General features: G+C 42.6%; 1 protein-coding gene and 1 non-coding gene across 2 annotated transcripts in view; one reads left to right on the plus strand and one right to left on the minus strand.

Moving 5' to 3' along the window:
* Positions 1 to 6,686: 6,686 nt before the first annotated feature.
* LOC147347703 (U6 spliceosomal RNA) lies at positions 6,687 to 6,793 on the plus strand. The gene has a single exon (XR_015153329.1). It is a non-coding gene; the product is annotated as a U6 spliceosomal RNA (small nuclear RNA).
* Positions 6,794 to 13,339: 6,546 nt separating this feature from the next.
* LOC147347704 (uncharacterized) overlaps positions 13,340 to 21,179 on the minus strand; it is a 104,705-nt gene continuing 96,865 nt past the window's right edge. Inside the window, exons 5-7 of the mRNA XM_086370597.1 lie at positions 19,438 to 19,511; positions 15,475 to 18,803; positions 13,340 to 14,661 (exon numbers count right to left, since the gene is read on the minus strand). The gene's annotated coding sequence lies outside the window, so the exon portion shown is untranslated. The remainder of the gene's footprint in view (positions 14,662 to 15,474; positions 18,804 to 19,437; positions 19,512 to 21,179) is intronic.

Here is a 21,179-nt window from a genome sequence, read left to right on the forward strand (position 1 = left end):
TGCAAATGTTGGGAGATTTTTCTATTATCTCTCAATTATCAGTTTCTAGTTTAATCCCACTGTGAATGAAGAACATATACTCTGCTGCTGCTGCTGCTGCTTAATCGCTTCAGTTGTGTCTGACTCTGTGCGACCCCAGAGACGGCAGCCCACCAGGCTCCCCGTCCCTGGGATTCTCCAGGCAAGAACACCGGAGTGGGTTGCCGTTTCCTTCTCCAATGCATGAAACTGAAAAGTGAAAGTGAAGTCGCTCAGTCGTGTCCAACTCTTAGCGACCCCATGGACTGCAGCCCACCAGGCTCCTCAGTCCATGGGGTTTTCCAGGCAAGAGTACTGGAGTGGGGTGCCATTGCCTTCTCGGGAACATATACTCTATGAGACCATAAATGTCTGGCTGGAGTTTCTTAGAAATCATCAACTTGAAATATTTCTTACTTTACCATAAAGGAATCTGGGGATAACCTGGGTTTATAAAGAACCCAGGCAAGCAGGGTTTCTCTTCACTGCCCATTCATTTCTTTATTAACGCAACATTTGTTGAGAATCTAATATGTACCAAGCGTATCATGCTTCTCGGTTTAGACATTTCATTCCCAGGTGACTCAGTGGTAAAGAATCTCCTGCCAGTGCAGAAGCCACAGGAGGTGCGGGTTCAGTCCCTGGGTCAGGAAGATCCCCTGGAGGAGGAAATGGCAACCCATTCCAGCATTCTTGCAAGAATAATCCCATGGACAGAGGAGCCTGGTGGACTAAAGTCCACGGGGTTGCAAAGAGCTGGACACGACAGAGCGACTGACTGAGCATTGACAAGTGCTAATGAAAGGACAAAATTCTCTGAGGACAATTTGACATATAATTTTCCAAATTCAGACAGAAACACAGTGACTTCATAGAGGAAAAGTCTATAGAAGGCTCTATAAGAACTACTCTATTCAGTTGCATTTAGAAATGGTTATGTAACTGTTGCACTGAACTAGCATGACTCATAGGATGTAATCAATCATAAAGCAACACTTCAAATTTATTCCACAGAGTTAGCACTTTCTCGGCTCTTGGGTTTGAAATTTAGAGGAAATTTTTATTCTTCCAGTTACTTCCAGGTAATATATCCATTGGTCAGTAATTAACGTGTCTGGATTCACGTCACAGTAAAAAAAAAACATCGACAGGTTTCTCCCATCCCCAGCTCAACCTCCTACAAAGAGCTACAGTTGGGTTAGGAGAGAAACCTGTGTTCCCTTCCTTTCCACATCCCTGCCCCTTGCAGTCTGTAGAAGGCGGCTGCGCACTTTTCTCTGGTTAGAATACTGGGAGGAGGAGGAGAAGGCGGGGCAGGAAAGTTCTTACTTGTCTGGTCCTCTTGTGAAGATCTGGTGTTACAGTTCTTTGATCTTCACAGGTATATAAAGTTGCCTCTCCTGTTGGTTTGTATGAATTTTTGGAGATGCTCGGGGGTAGAGTTATCTCACCAAGATTTCCCTGCGAACAAATGGATCCATCTTAATATGGCTGATCACTTACTCTTTCCTGGGACCCCAGGAATCTGTTACCAACTCCAGCCTTTTTGTTCATCTGGCTACACGTCCAAATGATCCTCTTAGAAAGGATGCAAGATAACCCCATGCTTGCATTCTTTTGTGGGTGACCCACATCCGATCCAGGGGAACTACCCACATTTTCTTTGCCCCTAAAGATTTAGAAAAGTTGGTGGGGGGAGGACACCCAGCACACAGACTACTCTATACAAAACAACTGCCATCTTTAACCTCTAGTTTTCATTTTTTATGTACTTTATATTTATGTAAGGGGTTGAAAGCCATGTGATCAGATTTTGATAACCTCTCTCGCAAATTTTGCACATGGAGGTCTTGTACCTCACTTTTAAATGTGACATCAGTGTCACAGTGCGTTAGCTGAAACTTTCATCCGTCTACAGGTCTACCTGCCTTGTGATCCTAGAATGACCAGTTTCTAACCCCACCTTTGGTTTAGACTTGCCATGTCACCATGAGAAGTAGCCTTTTCTTCCCCTAGTTTCATCATCTAAGGGAAAGTTAATATCAAGTCTTTATGTAATTTGACGTACTCACTTTCATAATCTGGAGATTCCTAGGGCTACCACGACAAAATAACCACAAACTAGGTGTTTTAAAGGTTGGGCAGTCCCCAACTTTTTGGTACCAGGAACTGGTTTCACGGAAGACAGTTTTTCTATGGATCAGGGGTTGGGGGGAAGATGGTTTGGGGATGATTCAAGGGAACAGGGGTCGGGGGAGATGGTTTGGGATGATTCAAACACATTGCACTTATCGTGCACTTTATTTCTATTATTATTACATCAGCTCCACCTCAGATCATCAGACATTCAGATCCGGGAGGTTGGGGACCCCTGGTATAAACAATAGAAATTTATATCTCACTGTTCTGGAGGTTAGGAGTCCAAAATCAAAGTGTCACCAAAGCCACATCCCTCCACCAAAGACTCAGACTAGAACCTGTACTGAGCTTCTCTCCTAGCTTCTGAGGGTTACTGGCAGTCCTTGACTTGCAGCTGCATCACTCCAGTCTCGGCCTCTGTCTTCACATGATGGTCTTCCGGCATGTCTACATCTCTGAAGGACCTTCTTATAAGGCACCAGTCATTGGGTTTAGGGCCTACACTAATCCAGTATGACATCATCTTAATGTGGTTACATTGATAAAGACTCTTATTTCCAAATAAGGTCATATTCACAAGTTCTGAGTAATCATGGATTGGGGGGAGGTAAGGGTAACACAGAATATACAATCCAGTACAGGTACAGTAATATTTTCTATACATTTATTTTTATTTGTTTATTTTTTGGCCATGTTGTGCAGCATGTGGGATCTTAGTTGCCCCACCAGGGATCAAACCCATGCCCCCTGCAACGGAAGCATGGAGTCTTACCCACTGAACTACCAAGGAAGTCCCTAATATTATCTATGAAAAGTTCAACATCAGTTGCAAATATGACTTTGCATGTTTTTTCCAACAAATAACCTTTTGCAAACTATGGAGCTTACATCAGGTTTGGAAAAACCTGTGGAAATGGGTACCTCTGGGCTGCACTAGACTGCACTGCATAGCTGTAGTCATAATCATAGCACAAAGGAAGCGAGCAAGCAGCTTAATAAGCATGGGTACAGATCGTATGAGAGAATCGAAGCATGCTAATCATAGCTACTCTAGAGATGAGCTAACCGATGCTTTTCCCCCAGCTGAATCCTCAGAGGGATGATGTAGTATTTGTTGATTTTGCCATGTGACTTGTGAAAACAAAAGAGATACAAAGAAGACAAATGACATTGTAATTTTGAGTGGTTTGACTGTAACTGCACATACGACACTAGTAGTGATGTGCTGTTTTGTCTACTTCTCCCTTTTTAAGGCTTTGCAACATGTTAGACATTTTTCCTGAGAGCATTTCCCACCCCCACCCTCCACCACCCCCATACCAGGTTTCCCCTTTGCCAAAAGTTTAAACGGTTGGTTGGAACCCTGTTCAAATAATGACATAACATCAGGCATAGCACTGAAAACCACTAAAGGGGAGTTTTCATGCCATCCGTCAAAATTGGGTTTTTTTAGACTAACTTCAAATACAGCTTCTTCATAACTTATCATTAAAGTCTGTCCTGAGAAAATCTGGACCTTTAGAATGATCCAGTGAATGGTTCATGCTTATGTATGTTCTATTTCCTATCCAAACACTCTTGCTAATCTTGAGTAACTTCTTCCTGGACCTTTGATTTCGCTTGGCCAAGAGTGTCTTTGGAAAACCATATATTTATGTACCGCTGCTGATTTAATGAGATCGCCATGCAACTTTAGAAACTTGGAATGACTACATTGCATAGCATGTATTTCCTTCTATTTTCCATGGAACTTCTTTTTGGACCATGGCAAATGCCACTACATGCCTACCTTGCTATGTGCAAGCAGCCAGTGGATACTTATCCAGTCTTTTGCTGCAAACGATGGATGCCAAATTCAAATCTTCCTCTAGATAATTGTTTTCTTTGTGTCTTGCTGTGTTATCGCGTCTTTCCTGCAATTTGTATTTTCTTTTGTAAGACATTTGGATTCTTGTGAAAGTGTTATGTATGTAAATAATGGAAACAACACCCACACCATTCCTTAGCTGCTGTGGGTGCTGCCACACTTTCTTCTTGTTTTCTTTCTTCTTTCTCATCTTTTTTTTTTTTTTTTTTAATCACCATAAGAATAGCTCTTAGGAATAGAAATGATGTAACAATCTTAAAGATAAAGTCAGTGCTTTATTATGAATTAGGGGAGAGTAATAAAAATTGGCTTCTCTAGCTGATGGCCGACCTGACGTGGCTTAAAACACAGTAGCAGATGTGATACACTTTGTATAATGTTCCACCACAGATTGAGCAGGGCAAGAGGTATAACACCATAGGTCAAAGTGAAATGGTTGTATGGGAACCAGAGAAATGATTGAGCTTCTGTATGCATTAGCCTGTATTTATAAAGTAAGTTGGCTTCCCTCATAGCTCAGTTGGCAAAGAATCCACCTGCAGTGCAGGAGACCCGGTTCAGTTCCTGGGCTGGGAAGATCCACTGGAGAAGGGATAGGCTACCCACTCCTGTATTCTTGGGCTTCCCTTATGGCTCAGCTGGTAAAGAATCTGCCTGTAATGCAAGAGACCTGGGTTTGATCCCTGGGTTGGGAAGATCCTCTGGAGAAGGGAAAGGTTACCTACTCCAGTATTCTGGTCTGGAGAATTCCATGGCCTGTATAGTCCATGGGGTGGCAAAAAGTAGGACACAACTGAGCGACTTTCACTTTCACGTTCATAAAGTAAGTTAGGCCACAAAGATTTTTCTCCACCTTGGAGAAAAGAGCCCAAACTACAAGCTGTGCAAAACAACTGGGCCCATTTGTAGTCAGTAGTCTTCCAAGACTTTTAGGATATCTTTTACCTAAAGGGCTCCAAGGGCAGTGCTTGGAGTTGGCCTACACACACAAGCAGGGCCATGAAGTCCCAGCATCTTAGATGTTAACAGAGAGAAGGGACTGAGTCCTGCCACCCTTGCTCTGTGCTGGCCTCCTTCTCTTTAGTAGGAGACATTTGTGTGTAAGGCAGGCTGAGACCGCATCAGCTCAGGCCCTGGGAAGGGGGAAGAAGCCAAGATTCAGGGGGACAGAGGGGACAGAGCGTGTCTTCAGAAGCTAGCCTGTCCCCAGGAGGCAGCGAGGCAGACTTGTGTGCAGCAGTCAAAGGCCATGACTAACTCAGATTGAGCCAGGCTACTTGGACATCTGACTGTGAACTCTCTGCCAGCAGAACGCAGTTCTGGAAGAAGTCCAGGTGACAATATTCAAAATCAGGCACAGTTCCAGGTGATCGGGCCAGTCACAGCGGGTCCCCAGCAGAAGCTGAGAAGAGAGTAGAAAATCACATCCTGCGTCCCAGAGGAGGGGCAGTGCAAGCCTCTGGTGGAACGTGAGGACCGCACTGAGGAAACTGGGGTCCTGGCCAGGATCCAATCCCTGCAGAGAACTGACACGCTAGCAGAGAAACTGAGGCCAACTGGAGTCACACGGCTTTGGCCAAAGTGGTAGGAGCACTCTGAGATGCAGAGTCTACAGGAGGAACCAGATTTCCAGGTCTCTAGGCAACCAAACCAGTTTTGTCTATTAATAGGGCTAAGGCTGATGACATTGATCAGGTCTGGCTCAGATTGGCTGGGGGCAACTAAGAGCTTCTGGAACTTGACTGTGCATACGAATTACCTGGGGATCTTGTTAAAATGAAGATTTGGACTGGGTAAATCTGAGTTGGGGCCTGTATTCTGAATTTCTAACAAGATCCCAAGGGATGCTGCTGGTTTTCTAGAATAACAGAACTCAGAAAATCCACACTTGCTGTCATTTTCTCCTCCCCACTTTCTTCCGCCCGCCCCACTGTTCTCCACCCATTTCTCCAGCCCTCCTCCAAATCATGTCTGACCATCTTCTTTTCCTTTCCTTTCCTTTTCCCCTGTTGTCCCAACCCCTTTGATTGGCTGAATTTCTCTGTCAAGACTACCAAAGAATTTCCACTTTGGGATTTCCCTGGTGGGAATCTGTCTTCCAATGCAGGGCTTCAGGTTAGATCCCTACTCAGGGAACTAAGATCTCACATGCCTCAGGGCGACCCTCGCAACTACTGAAGCTAAGGGCTCTACAGCCCACGTGCTACAAGGAAGACCCAGAGCAGCCAAAAATAAAATATACACAGAAATACTGGGGGAGGAGAGGGAGGTAAGGGATATGTATACAATTTGTGACTGATTCGTGTTATTTTAGGGCAGAAACCAACATAAAATTGTAAAGCAATATTCCACCAATTGAAAAATAAATAAAAATTTTAAAAATCTGACACACACAAAAATAAATAAATAAAAGGTTTCTTCACTTTTAGTCCAAAAAACCATAAATAATTTTTTTAAAAAACCTTCCATTTAGATGATAGATGGTGTGAGATAACATAGTCAGAAACATTTCCTCCATTTCTAGCACGCAACTAAATGCTTTTATGTTTGATAGAAATAACTAGTCCAGATTAATCTCCTTTTTGGTCTCATAAAGAAAGTGAAGAATATGTTACCTTTCTCTCCTGATATAATCCAACCATTACAAGAAAAATTTGTCTGAATGCTCGCTTAGACAACACATATACTAAAGTTGGAACAGTACAGAGAAGATGAACACAGTCCCTGTGCAAAAATGACATGCAAATTTCTGAAGCTTTCCATATTTTAAAAAAGACATTAAAATAGACATAAATTAATGGAGAAATATACTGTGTTTATGAAAGACAGGAACCAAGATAGTAAAATTTTCAGTTCTACTCCAATTAATCTATAAAAGGAATGCAAATCCAATAAAAATCCCAACAGAGTTTTGGTAAAACCTAATTCTCAAATTCAAATAAAAGAGCAAATGGGCAAGAATAGCTCAGAAAAATTTGAAGATAAAGAACAGAGTTGGGGTGGGGGGTGGGAAGAGGAGAGTGTGGGAGGGGAGTTCTCACTCTAGCGAAACTCCAGACTGAATATGTAGTCAGTTATTAAAACGGTGTAATGATAGATATTTTATCTAATGTGATCATAAGTGATTTTGATTTTCTTATTTGTGCTCTTCTTTCCTACATCAAATGTGCTAGTTTTGTAATAAAAATAAAGCTAAAAAATTAATGCTTTAAAAAAGGAAATATCTACTATAAGATAAAAAAATTAGAATGTTGTCACATATTTATGTCCCTACTGCCTAAAAACATGTGGTATACACTACCAGCTCTAAGGAGTTACCAGTTCCTGGCTTCAGTTCAGTTCAGTCACTCAGTCGTGTCCGACTTTTTGCAACCCCATGGACTGCAGCACACCAAGCTTCCCTGTCCATCATCTGCTACTGCTAAGTCACTTCAGTCGTGTCCGACTCTGTGCAACCCCATAGAGGGCAGCCCACCAGGCTCCCCGTCCCTGGGATTCTCCAGGCAAGAACACTGGAGTGGGTTGCCATTTCCTTCTCCAATGCAGGAAAGTAAGAAGTGAAAGTGAAGTCGCTCAGTCGTGCCCAACCCTCAGCAACCCCATAGGCTGCAGCTTTCCAGGCTCCTCCGTCCATGGGATTTTCCAGGCAAGAATACTGGAGTGGGGTGCCACTGCCTTCTCCATGTCCATCATCAACTCCCCTCAAACTCATGTCCATTGAGTTGGTGATGCCATCCAACCATCTCATCCTCTGTCATCCCCTTTTCCTCCTGCCTTCAATCTTTCCCAGCATCAAGGTCTTTTCTAGTAAGTCGGTTCTTCACATCAGGTGGCCAAAGTATTTGAGTTTCAGCTTCAGCATGTCCTTCCAATGAATATTCAGGACTGATTTCCTTTAGGATGGACTGGTTGGATCTTCTTGCAGTCCAAGGGACTCTCAAGAGTCTTCTCCAACACCACGGTTCAAAAACATCAATTTTTCGGTGCTCAGCTTTCTTTATGGTCCAACTCTCACATCCATCCATGACTACTGGAAAAACCATAGCTTTGACTAGATGGACCTTTGCTAGTAATGTTTCTGCTTTTTAATATGCTGTCTAGGTTGGTCATAGCTTTTCTTCCAAGGAGCAAGCGTCTTTTAATTTCATGGCTGCAATTACCATCTGCAGTGATTTTGGAACCCCCAAAAATAGTCTCTCACTCTTTCCATTGTTTCCCCATCTATGTGCCATGAAGTGATGGGACTGGATGCCATGATCTTAGTTTTCTGATTGCTGAGTTTTAAGCCAGCTTTTTCACTCTCCTCTTTCACTTTCATCAAGAGGCTCTTTAGTTCTTCACTTTCTGCCATAAGGGTGATATTATCTGTATATCTGAGGTTACTGATACTTTTCTGGGCAATCTTGATTCCAGTCTGTGCTTCATCCAGCCTGTCATTTTGCATGATGTACTCTGCATATAAGTTAAATAATCAGGGTGACAATATACAGCCTTGATGTATTCTTTTCCCAATTTGGAACCAGTCTGTTGTTCCATGCCCAGTTCTAAATGCTGCTTCTTGACCTGCATACAGATTTCTCAGAAGATAGTAAGGTGGTCTGGTATTCTCATCTCTTGAAGAATTTTCCACAATTTGTTGTGATCCACACAGTTAAAGGCTTTGGCATAGTCAATAAAGCAGAAGTAGATGTTTTTCTGGAGCTCTTTTGATTTTTCTATGATCCAACAGATGTTGGATATTTCATCTCTGGTTCCTCTGCCTTTTCCAAATCCAGTTTGAACTTCAGGAAGTTCTCAGTTCATGTACTGCTGAAGCCTTGCTTGGAGAATTTTGAGCATTACTTTGCTAGAGTGTGAGATGAGTGCAATTGTGTGATAGTTTGAACATTCATTGGCATTGCTTTTCTTTGGGATTGGAATGAAAACTGACCTTTTCCAGTCCTGTGGCCACTGCTGAGTTTTCCAAATTTGCTGGAATATTGAGTACAGCACTTTAACAGCATTGTCTTTTAGGATTTGAAATATCTCGGCTGGAATTCCATCACCTCCACTAGCTTTGTTTGTAGTGATGCTTCCTAAGGCCCCCTTGACTTTGGACTCCAGGATGTCTGGCTCTAGGTGAATGATCACACCATCATGGTTATCTGGGTCATTAAGATCTTTTTTGTATAGTTCTTCAGTGTATTCTTGCCTACTGTTCCTGGCTTAGACTGAAAAATAATCTTATGAAGCCAGTTACTTAAGCTCAGACAGTTTTCCCATCTATAAAATGATGACATTAATAGCCTCTCAGTTCATGTTGGAGGTTTTATTGTTGGAATTGTATAAGACTTGTGAAACTGCTTCACAAAATATAAAACAAGATACAAACTGCTATTACTGGTGTGTGTGTGTGTGTGTGCTCAGTTGTGTCCGACTCTGTGAGACCCCACGGAGTGTAGCCTGCAGGCTCCTCTGTTCATGAAATTTTCCAGCAAGAATACTGGACTGGGTTGCCATTTCCTTCTCCAGGGGATCTTCCCGAACAAGGGACCAAACCCACACCTCTTGGGTCTCCTTCATTGGCCAGTAGATTCTTTCACTAGTTGGAGAAGGTGATGGCACCCCACTCCAGCACTCTTGCCTGGAAAATCCCATGGACGGAGGAGCCTGGTAGGCTGCAGTCCATGGGATCGCAAAGAGTCAGACACGACTGAGTGACTTCACTATCACTTTTCCCTTTCATGCATTGGAGAAGGCAATGGCAACCCACTCCAGTGTTCTTGCCTGGAAAATCCCAGGGACGGGGGAGCCTGGTGGGCTGCTGTCTCTGAGGTCACACAGAGTAAGTATTTGAAATGAAGCCATTGTAGAATTTAAAGCTTCACACCATCCTGTGTTGGTTTGATTGGACTCTTTGAAGCCATTTGTGTTTAATGGGTGAAGTGAGTTGGAAGAGCATAATTTAAATCCCAGCTCCACTCCTCACACTCCATCTCATTTCACAACTGTTTTTCACCCATTCAATAACTGTATTTATTGGGTGCCAGTGTGCACTAGAGCTGGCAGTTTCAATGGTGAAACAGACATGCGTGCGTGAAGGACATGCATGTCCTTGCATGTGTGAAGCTTATGGATTTGCAGCATATTTGTGGACAAGAAAATAGGCTATTTCAAAATAAGGTGACCAGCGCTGTGATGTGGTAGGTTCAGGGTGCCATGAAGCTGTTGCTTGGGTGGTCATAGAAGGTTTCTTCAACCATGTAATGTTGGGGAGGATGAAATATGCAGATGATGAAAAGGGTAAAGGAGAACTGATCAGTTCTGATCATTGCTGATCAGGCGATGGGGAGGAGCAGCGTGTTCCAGGCAGAGGGAAGGAAACTTGGACTGCCCTCTGGGCAAGGAGAGCAACGGAACGACTTTTTTTTTTTAAAGCATCTGGATCATTTTTTGTTCGATTTCAGTACTTTATAATATTTCCTAGGTCAGGATCAGCATGATGAGTATTAGAATACATTTTAGGGTGACCTCCTCCTCCCTGCAAGCCTCCTGACCACTCCCATACTGGCCTTTCCCCTCACTGGCTGGCCTTTCCTTTTGAAGAGGCAGCACACCGAAGAGGTGGAAAGAGGCTTTTCTCTTTTGAAGCTGCAGCATTATTAACAGAGAAGTAAAAGTCTCCCATGAGCTACGACAAAATCCTGCAGATTGGTTTATGAATCACTGTAGCTTAGGTTAAAGCAACCTAATTTCCTGAAAGCCACTCCATGGCTTTAGCCTTCCAAAGGGGCATAAGGCTTGTATGATATTTACTCTTAGTTAAAATTAAATGGAAATTGAAAACAAAAAAACCCAAGAGTTTCTTCTGGGAGATCCAATCATTAAAGAAAACGAAAATTAAAGGCTACAAAGCCGTGTGGGTAAGATGTACATATTGCATTAAAGAAGGTCTGGAAAATATACATATCAAAGTGTTAAATTGATAACTATCTCTGAGTAATTGGGTTTCATGTGATTTTTATACCCTTTTTATTGTGAAATATACATTAGAGAAAGTGTATGATATATAAAAGTATAATTTCATAAATTTTTATTATGTGAGCCCTCACATAACCATTACTCAAATCAAGAAATTGAATATGGCCCAGGGGCTGTCCATCCACCCCTTCCCACTCACAACCCACCCTCTCCCCAGCACCCTTACTTTTATGATAACTTCTTTTTTCCTTTTCTTTAGTTTTTCCACCTAAGTGTGTATTGATATTTTCACTTATTTATCTTTTCTTATTTTTTGGACTTTAAGTAAATGGGAACATATGCCTTTTTTTTTAACTTCTATCTTTTAACATTAGATTTCTCAGCTTCATTTATGCGAAGGGTATTATGGTTCATTCCTTTTGAAAGGCTGTATAGTATTCCAAGGTTGGATACAATAATACCACATTTTATCTACTCTACTGTTGGTAGACAACTTGTTTTCAGTTTGGGGCCATTATGAATGGAGTTGCTATTCTTTTGGTGCTCACATGCACGTATTTCTATTGGATATACACCCAGGGATGGGAATCTGGGTCACCAGATGTGTATATCTTTAATAGATAAAGCCAAATGCAGCAGTAGCAATGAATACTCTCTGCAGCAGGGTGGGAGTGTTCCCATCGTCCTACACTGAAGTTTTGCACGTTTTTTTCCTTTAGCTCATTTGAATTGTCTATTTTTCCTCTACAAATATAAATATCCAATATTTAATTAGCAGAATGCTTTTCTAATATGTCTTAAATTTGTCTTTCCCAATGTGAATATTATTTTTAAACTTTTAAATTGAAGTAAATCATTCTTATCGTAAAAACCACCCAGATCACAGGTATATGGCTTAATGGATTACCACGAAGTGAACCCACCTCTGGGTCCATCACCTGGGTCAAGAAATGGAATTTTCTGGCCTCCTGGAAGCATCTTCATGCCCCCTATCTGGCACGATCCTTTCCCTCATCAAAAGTAAACTATATATTTAGTTCTAACATGATAGATTAGTCTTGTATGATTTTGAATTTTATACAAGTGGAACAATACAGGAGACCTTATTTCACGTGTAGCCGCTTTTATTTTTCAACATTGCGAGATTCATCTGTATTGCTATGTTTAGTAGTAATTCATTCTTTTTTTTTTTTTTTTCCTGCCACAAGGAAGAAATTTTGACCTAAGAGGCAACCTACTCAGTGCTTTCTTAACTCATGGACTGTATTGACCCTTGCCACATGTGGATTAGAACACTTCACAGTCATCTGTGTGTTTGTTTCCACATCAATAATAAGCTTTGGGGTTCTAGGTGCTGCTGGGAGAGTGAGTATGGTACCCAGCTGCCCTCTGATATCCATAATTATGGCTCCATTTGGAGTTGTCTCTCAGCAATAATGAATGTTTTCTTTCCCTTCTTCTCCACCTAAAATACAAAATAATATCACAGCCCCAGGCTGCACACTTTTATGTAAAACAGAGCAGTCATAGGATTTTACTGGAAAGTTGATTTATTTCCGAGGATCATGAGAGTCCAAGGATAAAACTGGCATCTGGCCACAGGGAGAGCCCTTGACCTAGAAGTGGAGACAGCTTCAAAGCTGTGTTGGTTTATAATGGAACAAGGCACTTTTAACATGAATCAGAGCCTCAAAACTTTCTGGGGGCCAAAAAAAAAAAAAAAAAATCCTAAAACTGTCCTCCAAAAGGAAAGGTAAAATCAATAGCTTGGGTTTTTCACTCTTTCAGATAAGCAATACTAAACCCTTCTACCAAAACAGTTGTTTAAATCTAGCTTTTGGTTTTTTTCTTTTTTGAAAGAACAAAGTGTCAACTGAGCTTGAACTCTTAAAGCAGAATCTTGATATCAATCTATTTTTTTTTTTTTAAAGCAGCCAAACAGGCTTTCAGTTTGTCTCTGAAAGGCTCTGGTAAGTCTCTGAAAGGCTGCATGTGAATATGTAGTAAATGTAATTTTTCTTCTTTTTTTCTTTAGGCCTTGAGATGTAATTATTAAAGCTGCAAATGTCCCCAGTGATATCAGCTAGATAATCAAATTTGGATCACAGGAATGAAATAACCTGAAGTGTGCCTTTATTACTGCTTCCCTAGAAATAATTCACTTAAGATAATTCTACCCTCCCCCCCACCCACAAATCTGTAACCAGACAATGGAGAGAGCCAGTAAAACTAGCCAGAGTAGTCAAAAGGGTCAAATTGATTCTCAAAGCAAAGAATGCCAATATTTCTCCACCGTAAAAATAGAATAAAACATTGCCAAAATCACATGCAGGAACAAGAAATTAAAAGGCTGAATAAAAATGCAAAATTTAGAAGACTTTATTGCTAAAGTAGCCATGAATTACTGATTAACTTTCTTAAAAAAAAAAACAAACAGCAAAAAATAACATTTTTTATAATAGTTGATTGAGAATAGTTTTTGTTAACAAACATATGTACCCACTGGAAAAAATGATCTATGAATATATAGGACATTCAAACAAGGATATAATTAGTATTATATAAACTTAAAATAAGCAAAATCAAGATTTCAACAAATTGAGAAGTTCTGAACTGTTTCAGTATACTTCCTTTCACTGCTGCTGCTGCTGCTAAGTCGCTTCAGTCATGTCCGACTCTGTGCGACCCCACAGACGGCAGCCTACCAGCTCCCCCGTCCCTGGGATTCTCCAGGCAAGAACACTGGAGTGGGTTGCTACTTCCTTCTCCAATGCATGAAAGTGAAAAGTGAAAGTGAAGTCGCACAGTCGTGTCTGACTCTTAGCAACCCCATGGACTGCAGCCCACCAGGCTCCTCTGTCCATGGGATTCTCCAGGCAAGAGTACTGGAGTGGGGTGCCATTGCCTTCTCAGTTCCTTCACTAAGAAGATAAAAACCCCTTTTTGCTCTTACCTACCCCTCTCTTCCAGTGCTATCAGTAAAGAACCCGCCTGCCAGTGCAGGAGATGTGAGAGAGATGGGTTTGATCCCTGGGTCAGGAAGATTCCCCTGGAGGAGGGCATAGCAACCCACTCCAGTAATCTTGCCTGGAGAATTCCATGGGCAGAGGAGCCTGGCGGGCTACAGTCTATGAGGTTACAAAGAATAAGACACGACTGAAGCGACTTAGCACACACGCACACCCCTCTCTTCAGTTAAGGCCAGGAGAAATTCTTAGGCCAGTAAAGCTCGGGGTGGGAAGTCATTGCATTAAGACTGCTCTCTTTTGCCAATGCTTCTTAATCCCTATGTACCAGTCTTCCTTGCTATTTCATGAAAAGAGGATCCCAGCTGGGCCAAATTGTGTGATAGCTATATAATCTAGACACAGTCCCCAGGGGCTTAGAACAAAAATTAACCCCAAATATTTAAACTTGAAAGCTTAGCTATAAAGAATATCTACAAACATTCACAGACCAGTCAGAGATTCTATCCTCTTACAAGAACTCAAGAGGGAAGATTACCATGAGAAAGGTCTTCTAGAATTGGACTTTGCTTATCACGGAAATGTCCGTGGGTGTTAAAACAGAACACACGTTGAACCGAGAAATAGATGTCTTGGGTTCCAGAACTGAATTTGCCACCAACCAGTATAGTCTCTGCCAATTTCTTGCAACTCTTTGGCGGTGATTCCTGTCTATAAAATGAAAGGAAAACAAAATTGAACTAGATTCTGTAAGGATCCTTCCAGGTCTAGCAATTGTGTAAGTTATATTTCTAGATCATGATTAAGGAATAGCCCACCCTCTCCCCATTATTCCACATCCACTTTTTCTTTCTTGCTGATGCACTGAGAGATGGTGATGGGACTGGGAACCGAATTCATTTCCCAGTACCCATCTCAGGTCACTTCTTAGATCCAGAGTCAACTGAATGTGCTTTAACATCCTATCTCCCTAGGTTCCTTTCAGAGAAATCCATTATCATATTTGGTCTTTTTCCTGGCATTAGAATTCCCATGATGTTCCATGGGAACACTAGATCAAAACAAAAAGTATGAGAAAAGCTAGGTTTAGGGCTCCAGGCTGCCATATGTGTTTGTGATGTTCCCCGGAAGACTCAGAATCCATAAATAAATGGATTGCACTCCTTTTAACCTTTGGGAGTTACCGAGTGGATCATGTCAGTGTTGAATAATTGTAACTAGAGCTCGGGGGACCATTTGAAATAGTATGTTTTAAAACGTCATCAATGAGACCTGACATGTGAGAGACTCTTCTGCACTAAGAGCTACAGCGGATGCCACATGGAAGAGCTGCAAACTGGGAGCAAATCCACTCCATCCTACTATGAGCCTTTCCTGTTTTGTCAGCCAGCATGGTTTCCTAAATCTCAAATTGCAGCCGAACTGTTCTGCAATTCCATGGCTAGCTATTTCTGGAGCCTAACACAGCAGGACAAATGTGTACAAGTCCACACAGTATGACAGAAGAATTAAAAATGTATTTACCATCTGTTGGTAGTTTCCTTGTGGGGCTCTTTTCCTCTCCTGCAGCCATGAATAGGGTCTTCTTACCTCCTCCCATCCTCAAAGAACAGAGTTCTGTCCTCAGATCTTTGGATGAAGGGCTTTTTTCCTCCCTCTTTTAAATTTCCCAGACTGTTGAACTCTGGAAGTATTTCAGCTTCTAGGATTGTTTCCTGCAAATATAAAGTGGAGTGAGTCTGTGAACAGGTGGTAGTGTTTTATACGCCTTTGTATGGCCAGGTTACTTTGAGATCCTGGCCTTGAGTTCTGGTGACAGTGGCCTTTGGGAAGTTCAAGAGTAGAACAAGAGAAGTCAAACCCAGGTCAACAGAAAGGAAATTAAATTTTAAGTTAGGCTTGGAAACTCATGTGGGCCCTTTACAATCTATTTAGACCTTACTATGATGGAATGTGTCAGATTCCAGACAAAATTTCTGAGAGGAAAGGGTCCTCAGAATGTGACCATGGGCTTCAAGTGAGAGTCATGGCAGCCATGTAGCAGCATGGATAAAAGTCATAAGCTGGAGTATAGTTTGGCAAGTTGGGAAACCAGTTAGGTTGCTTTGAAGCCACTTGGCTTATGTAGGAATATTCAGTCCTCAATAAGCATCACTAGTTTTAATTTCTGGGACATATATTATTCACTCAAAAATAAAATCTAATAGAGAGTTGTACTAAAAGTGTTGCTTTAGCCAAAATAATTACAATGCAGTGTTACGATTCCACTTGGCCTATATCATTCAGGTAATGACTTGTTAAAAACTCTCAGGCTGTGTAAGTGGATAGCTTCCTACCTTGAAACCAGTGCTGGGTGAGCTTGGACCTTGGGCAGGTCCCCTTAAACTGCCAGCCTCAGTTTAATCATCAAAGAAATGGGAAGCATGATCTCAAGCTCACCTGACTGCGGTGGGGATTTAGATGAAATGACATCTGCCAAGCTCTCCCCACGTTGCCTGGCACAGAATAACAGCTTGATAAATGGCAGCTTTTAACAATTATTATTACTGAAAGCTGGCGCTATGCTTTTTCTGTTTTTCCTCAAAACCTGCTGTCAGGTTTGTACATTGTCTTCAATTCTGGTTTCAAATTTTGTTTTTAAAAAGTCCTTCACAAATCTGAGCCTGACTATGAATTCAGCTCTTTCTGATCCAGTCTTACTAGGCGTACCAGATATGATTAAGTCAAAGATCAATAGAACATGTGGACACAATGCGTTGGTTTTGGATTAGCTTATAATGAGGGAATCATTGTGCTAGAACTTAAAACTTTGCACATAGTAGGTCCTGAAAAATATTACTGACTCATTAATTCATTTAAATGGTTGATAAACCTTTAGTCTGTCGTGTGCCAAGGACTGTTCTAGATATTTGGGGTTTATCTGTGAATACAACAGATAAAACCTCTGCTCTCGACAAAAAATAAATAAAGGAAATGACTCAGAACGTTCTAAGGTAACACATCGATGGAATAACAGAGCAGAGCAAAGTGGATCAGGAAAGTCAGGGGTCCAGTTTTAAGTAGGGTGGTCAGAGCAGGCTTTGCTGGGAGGTTTTTAATTTCCTAAGCAAAAACGCTGAAGAAAGTGATGGAGCGAGCCATGTGGATATTCAGCATTCCAAGCCAAAGGACCAGCAAGTAGGAAAGGCCTGGAGGCAAGGGAGCACCTGGTTTGTTTGGGGCCGGAGCTGTGGGACTGAGGAGGAGAGAGAGAGGCAGGGGATCTGAAAGACAGAGGGCATCCCGACGGTGTGCAACCTCGGAGGTCACGGGAGGACTTTGACTCCAGGTGGAAGATGACATTTCACATGCTTTCGAGCAAAGCTGTGGCATCACCTCACACAGAAGCCCCAGTCAGGCCTGAGGCCAACACGGTGGAAGCAGAGAGAGGATTTAGGAGTTCAGTCCGAACATTCTGATGAAGGGTGGTGGTGGTTCCGCTCCAGCAGCAGCAGCCCAGGTGGTGAGAAATGGTCCGGATACATTTTTAGAGGGTAAAAATTGGATTTGGCGGCAGGTTGGATGTGGGGGTGTGAAAGAAAGAGAGGAGTCAAGGTGCTTCTTGGCCTGAGCCCTTGGAAGGACGGAGCTGCCATTTTCCTGAGATGAGTGTGTGAGGACTGTACCATCCTTCTCACGGAGACTCTGAGAACAGACACTTAGGGATTCTAGGCTCCAGTGGAAGGCCTCCCTCCACCTGCTGGGGGAAGCCTCTTGAAACCAACGAGCTTCCGGATGTGCTTTTGAAAGATGGGACTCAGACTGAGTTTTTCCTAAGGACTTTTATAAGACTCAAATGAACAGTTTACAAAAAGGGCAGCAGTTTTGGGGGTTGTATTTCCTCCTCCGTGCCAAACAATTAATTGTGTTTTTAGTATTTTCCTCACCCCTACTCCACACAGAGAAATACCACTTCTTTTTCTTTTAAAGTTTTATCTATTTATTTTTTAAATATTTGTTTATTTATTTGGCTGCCGTGGGTCTTAAGTGCTGCACACAGGATCTCCCATCTTCATTGTGGCACGCAGGATCTTTGGTTGCAGCATGTGAACTCTCAGTTGCAGCATTCGGGATCTAGTTCCTTGACCAGGAATGGAACCCAGGTCTCCTGCATTGGGAGTGCGGAGGCTTAGCCACTGGACCACCAGGGAAGTCCCTGAAATGCCACTTCTCAAGAGGAGAGCTGCTGTGGCATCCTGGCACCAGTAGAGGGAGCCGAGGAGCCCTGGGAAGACCTTTGAGCTGTGGCCCAGTGTGGGAGGAGACAGGTCTATCTCAGACCTCTGCAACCTCTGTGCCTGGGCCAGAAGCCGGGTGTTTCTGGGAGGATGGGAAGGTAGTTCTAGAACTCTCTTGCCAGCTTTCCTATTCCACTGCAACTTTTGTTTATTGTTGTGGTCATGGCTAGAAGAGCAAACACACATCCAGAACTGATTACCGATGTGTATCTATGGAGGGAAGACAGTGGGCCATCTGTGTAAATACAGACAAGAAAGAATGCAACGCATCTGTTGCCATTGCTCTTGTAGAAACGGTGTCTGAATTTCCTGGGGCTGTGGTAAAAAAAAAATTGGGTGGCCTCAAACAAGAGAAATTTATTCTCCCACAATTCTGGAGACCAGAAGCCTAACGTCAAGGTGTCAGCAGGGACCTGTTCCCTCTGAGGCTTTACGGAAGAATCTTTCCTTGCTTCTTCTAGCTCTCCATGGTTTCTGGCCATTCTTGGCTTTCCTTGGCTGGGGGGAGCATAGCTCCAGTCTCTGCCTCCGTCTTCATGTGGCTGCTCCTTCTCCCCCGTGTCTCTTCTGTGACTCCTGTTCTTAGGAGGACAGTAGTCATATTGGACATAGGGTCCACCCTAATCCAGTAAGACTTTATCTCAACTAATTACATCTGTACATGCTAAATCACTTCAGTCATGTCTGACTCTTTGGGACCCTATGGACTGTAGCCCACCAGGCTCCTCTGTCCATGGGATTCTCCAGGCAAGAATACTGGAGTGGGCTGCTATGCCTTCCTCCAGCAGATCTTCCCAACCCAGGGAGGGAACCAGCGTCTCTGGTGTCTTCTGCATTGTAGGTGGGTTTTTCACCACTAGCGCCACCTATGTGGAGAGACTCTATTTCCAAATAAAGCCATACTCACGGCACTGGGGACTAATATATCTCTCCGGGAACACAAGTCAACCCACAACAATGGGAACTCGCAGGGAGAACTGACTAGTTGGGGTGCCACATAAATGGAGCAATAAAAGGAAAACAGTGACGTGAAATTGTAAGTGGAGGTCAGACGGGTTTGGGAGTAACAGGAAATATTAGATAAGAGACGCTCTCATTTAGGAGACTCTTTCCATCTGTGCTTACGGCCCTGATTTTTTTCTTTTCTGTCAGAGTTAAAAAAAAATTGTATAAATAAAAAGAATAAGAAAATAGCACTTAGCTGACTCACACGTTGGGCAGAGCCACAAACTCTTGTGATAATCAGGAAAGACTTCGCAGAAATGTTGGTGCTTGAGCTGGATCCTGGAGGATGGGAATAAAAATTACCCTGCAGAGAAGGGCTTCCCAGGTAGGGAGAAAGTATATGGAAAAACACAATGTTATTTAGGCGATCCCTTTACGCCTTAAGTAGGGTGAAGAGTGTCTAAAAGCAACGCCCAGATTGTCTGCTTAATCTCTATTACTAAGAAATGGTATTAAAGAAAGGAAGAGGCAGAAATGTTTCTGGTTTTGATAAATGCACAAATCAGCACACAGTAACCTGAGGAACTCTAGGAGCATCTCTAAGGCGGAGTTTGTTCTTGGACACATTTGCCAAAGCACAAATATGGAAACCCCGCCCTCAGCCAGATCTGAAGAAATCAAAAGGCTGATGTGGTATAAATTCCTCTGCCCTGATTGCATAAAGGAGATGTGCCAACATTTTTTTCTCTGATATATTCCTTTCTGCACAGAGAGCTGAACTGGGTTCTTAAAAACCCGATCGTGAACTGAGATAGGCAATTCTGAATCACCACCAGGATCTAGGAAAATTAACTCCTGACTGATCTTCCTAGATAAGCTCCCAATCTTGCTGCCTCTCAGATCAGCACCGGGATCTGGTGAGGTTTCTGCCACAGAGCAACTCCCTTTTTTGGCATAAGAATGTACAGGATGCCAGTAAAGTTCACGCTGGGTCATCTAAGTCTCTTTAAATGCGCGATGATTCATTGCTGGGGGTGGGGGCGAGAGGAGTGAGGGGGAAGGAAGTGCTGAGCTGAGAGGCGGAGCGAAGTCATTATGAAATTGACTGCAGAAAAGCTGGCGCTGGGAGTGCTGGGGTCACATGGTCTTACTATTGGTATTTCAGCTACAAGTTTTAAACCAGAGGTAGGGGGAGGGGTTGGGAAGCATCACCTTGAAGCCTGATCGGCTTTCAGAGGAGATGCTTCCGTTGATGGCTGGCATGTTGATTAGAATTACAATGGGCGTATTAATTTCTCTTTTTATCTGACAAAAAAAGAAAAGTTCTCCCATGACAGTATGGCTAGCAGAATAAGAATCTGGCTGTAAGTGGTGTGAGTGAACCGTTTGTCTTTTTCTACTTGATTTACTTGCATTCTAGCTGACAGGGTCTTCCATTCTGTGCATTCATTTTGTACTTAAAAAGGGATTGTTTGTAATTTACAGTTGAAGCCTGAGTGCTATTAGTCGGCTCGGTCAGAGAGCATGGACAGCAGGAGCAATCGCTCCGTGTCAGTGCCAGGGCACAAAGCAAATTTGGATCTTCAGTCATCAGTCTTGAGAGCTCCCCAAAGTTACCCAGCAGTTAAACTGTGGAGCGGCCCTGCCGCACAGGGCTTCTGCAAATAACAAACTGCCTGACAAACCCTGCTGAAATCCTGACACGGACAGTTTCCTCTACTTGTTTATGTCAAAAGGCAAAGTTTGCCAATGCATTTTTCTCTGACTCTTCCTCTTTGGGGTAAACTTGGTAAATTCCTCATAAAATAATTGTCTTAAACTCTGACCTGCATTTGGATCAGCTTTTCCTAGCCGAAACAGACTCAAGAAAAACAAAGGCACGGTAAGAGCTTATAGCTATGTGTTTTAATGTTTTGAAGTCAGAATAACAATGTGATGGCTATTGTTCTCCCTGATCTTAGTTTGAAGGCACCCCAAGCTTTACCCTCACAACCTATCAACAGCCTC

This window comes from Bos grunniens, chromosome 23 (assembly GCF_055505025.1).
Source record: "Bos grunniens cultivar Pamir isolate PY7600 chromosome 23, Bosgru_T2T1.0, whole genome shotgun sequence".
In the NCBI taxonomy this organism is placed as follows: domain Eukaryota; kingdom Metazoa; phylum Chordata; class Mammalia; order Artiodactyla; family Bovidae; genus Bos; species Bos grunniens.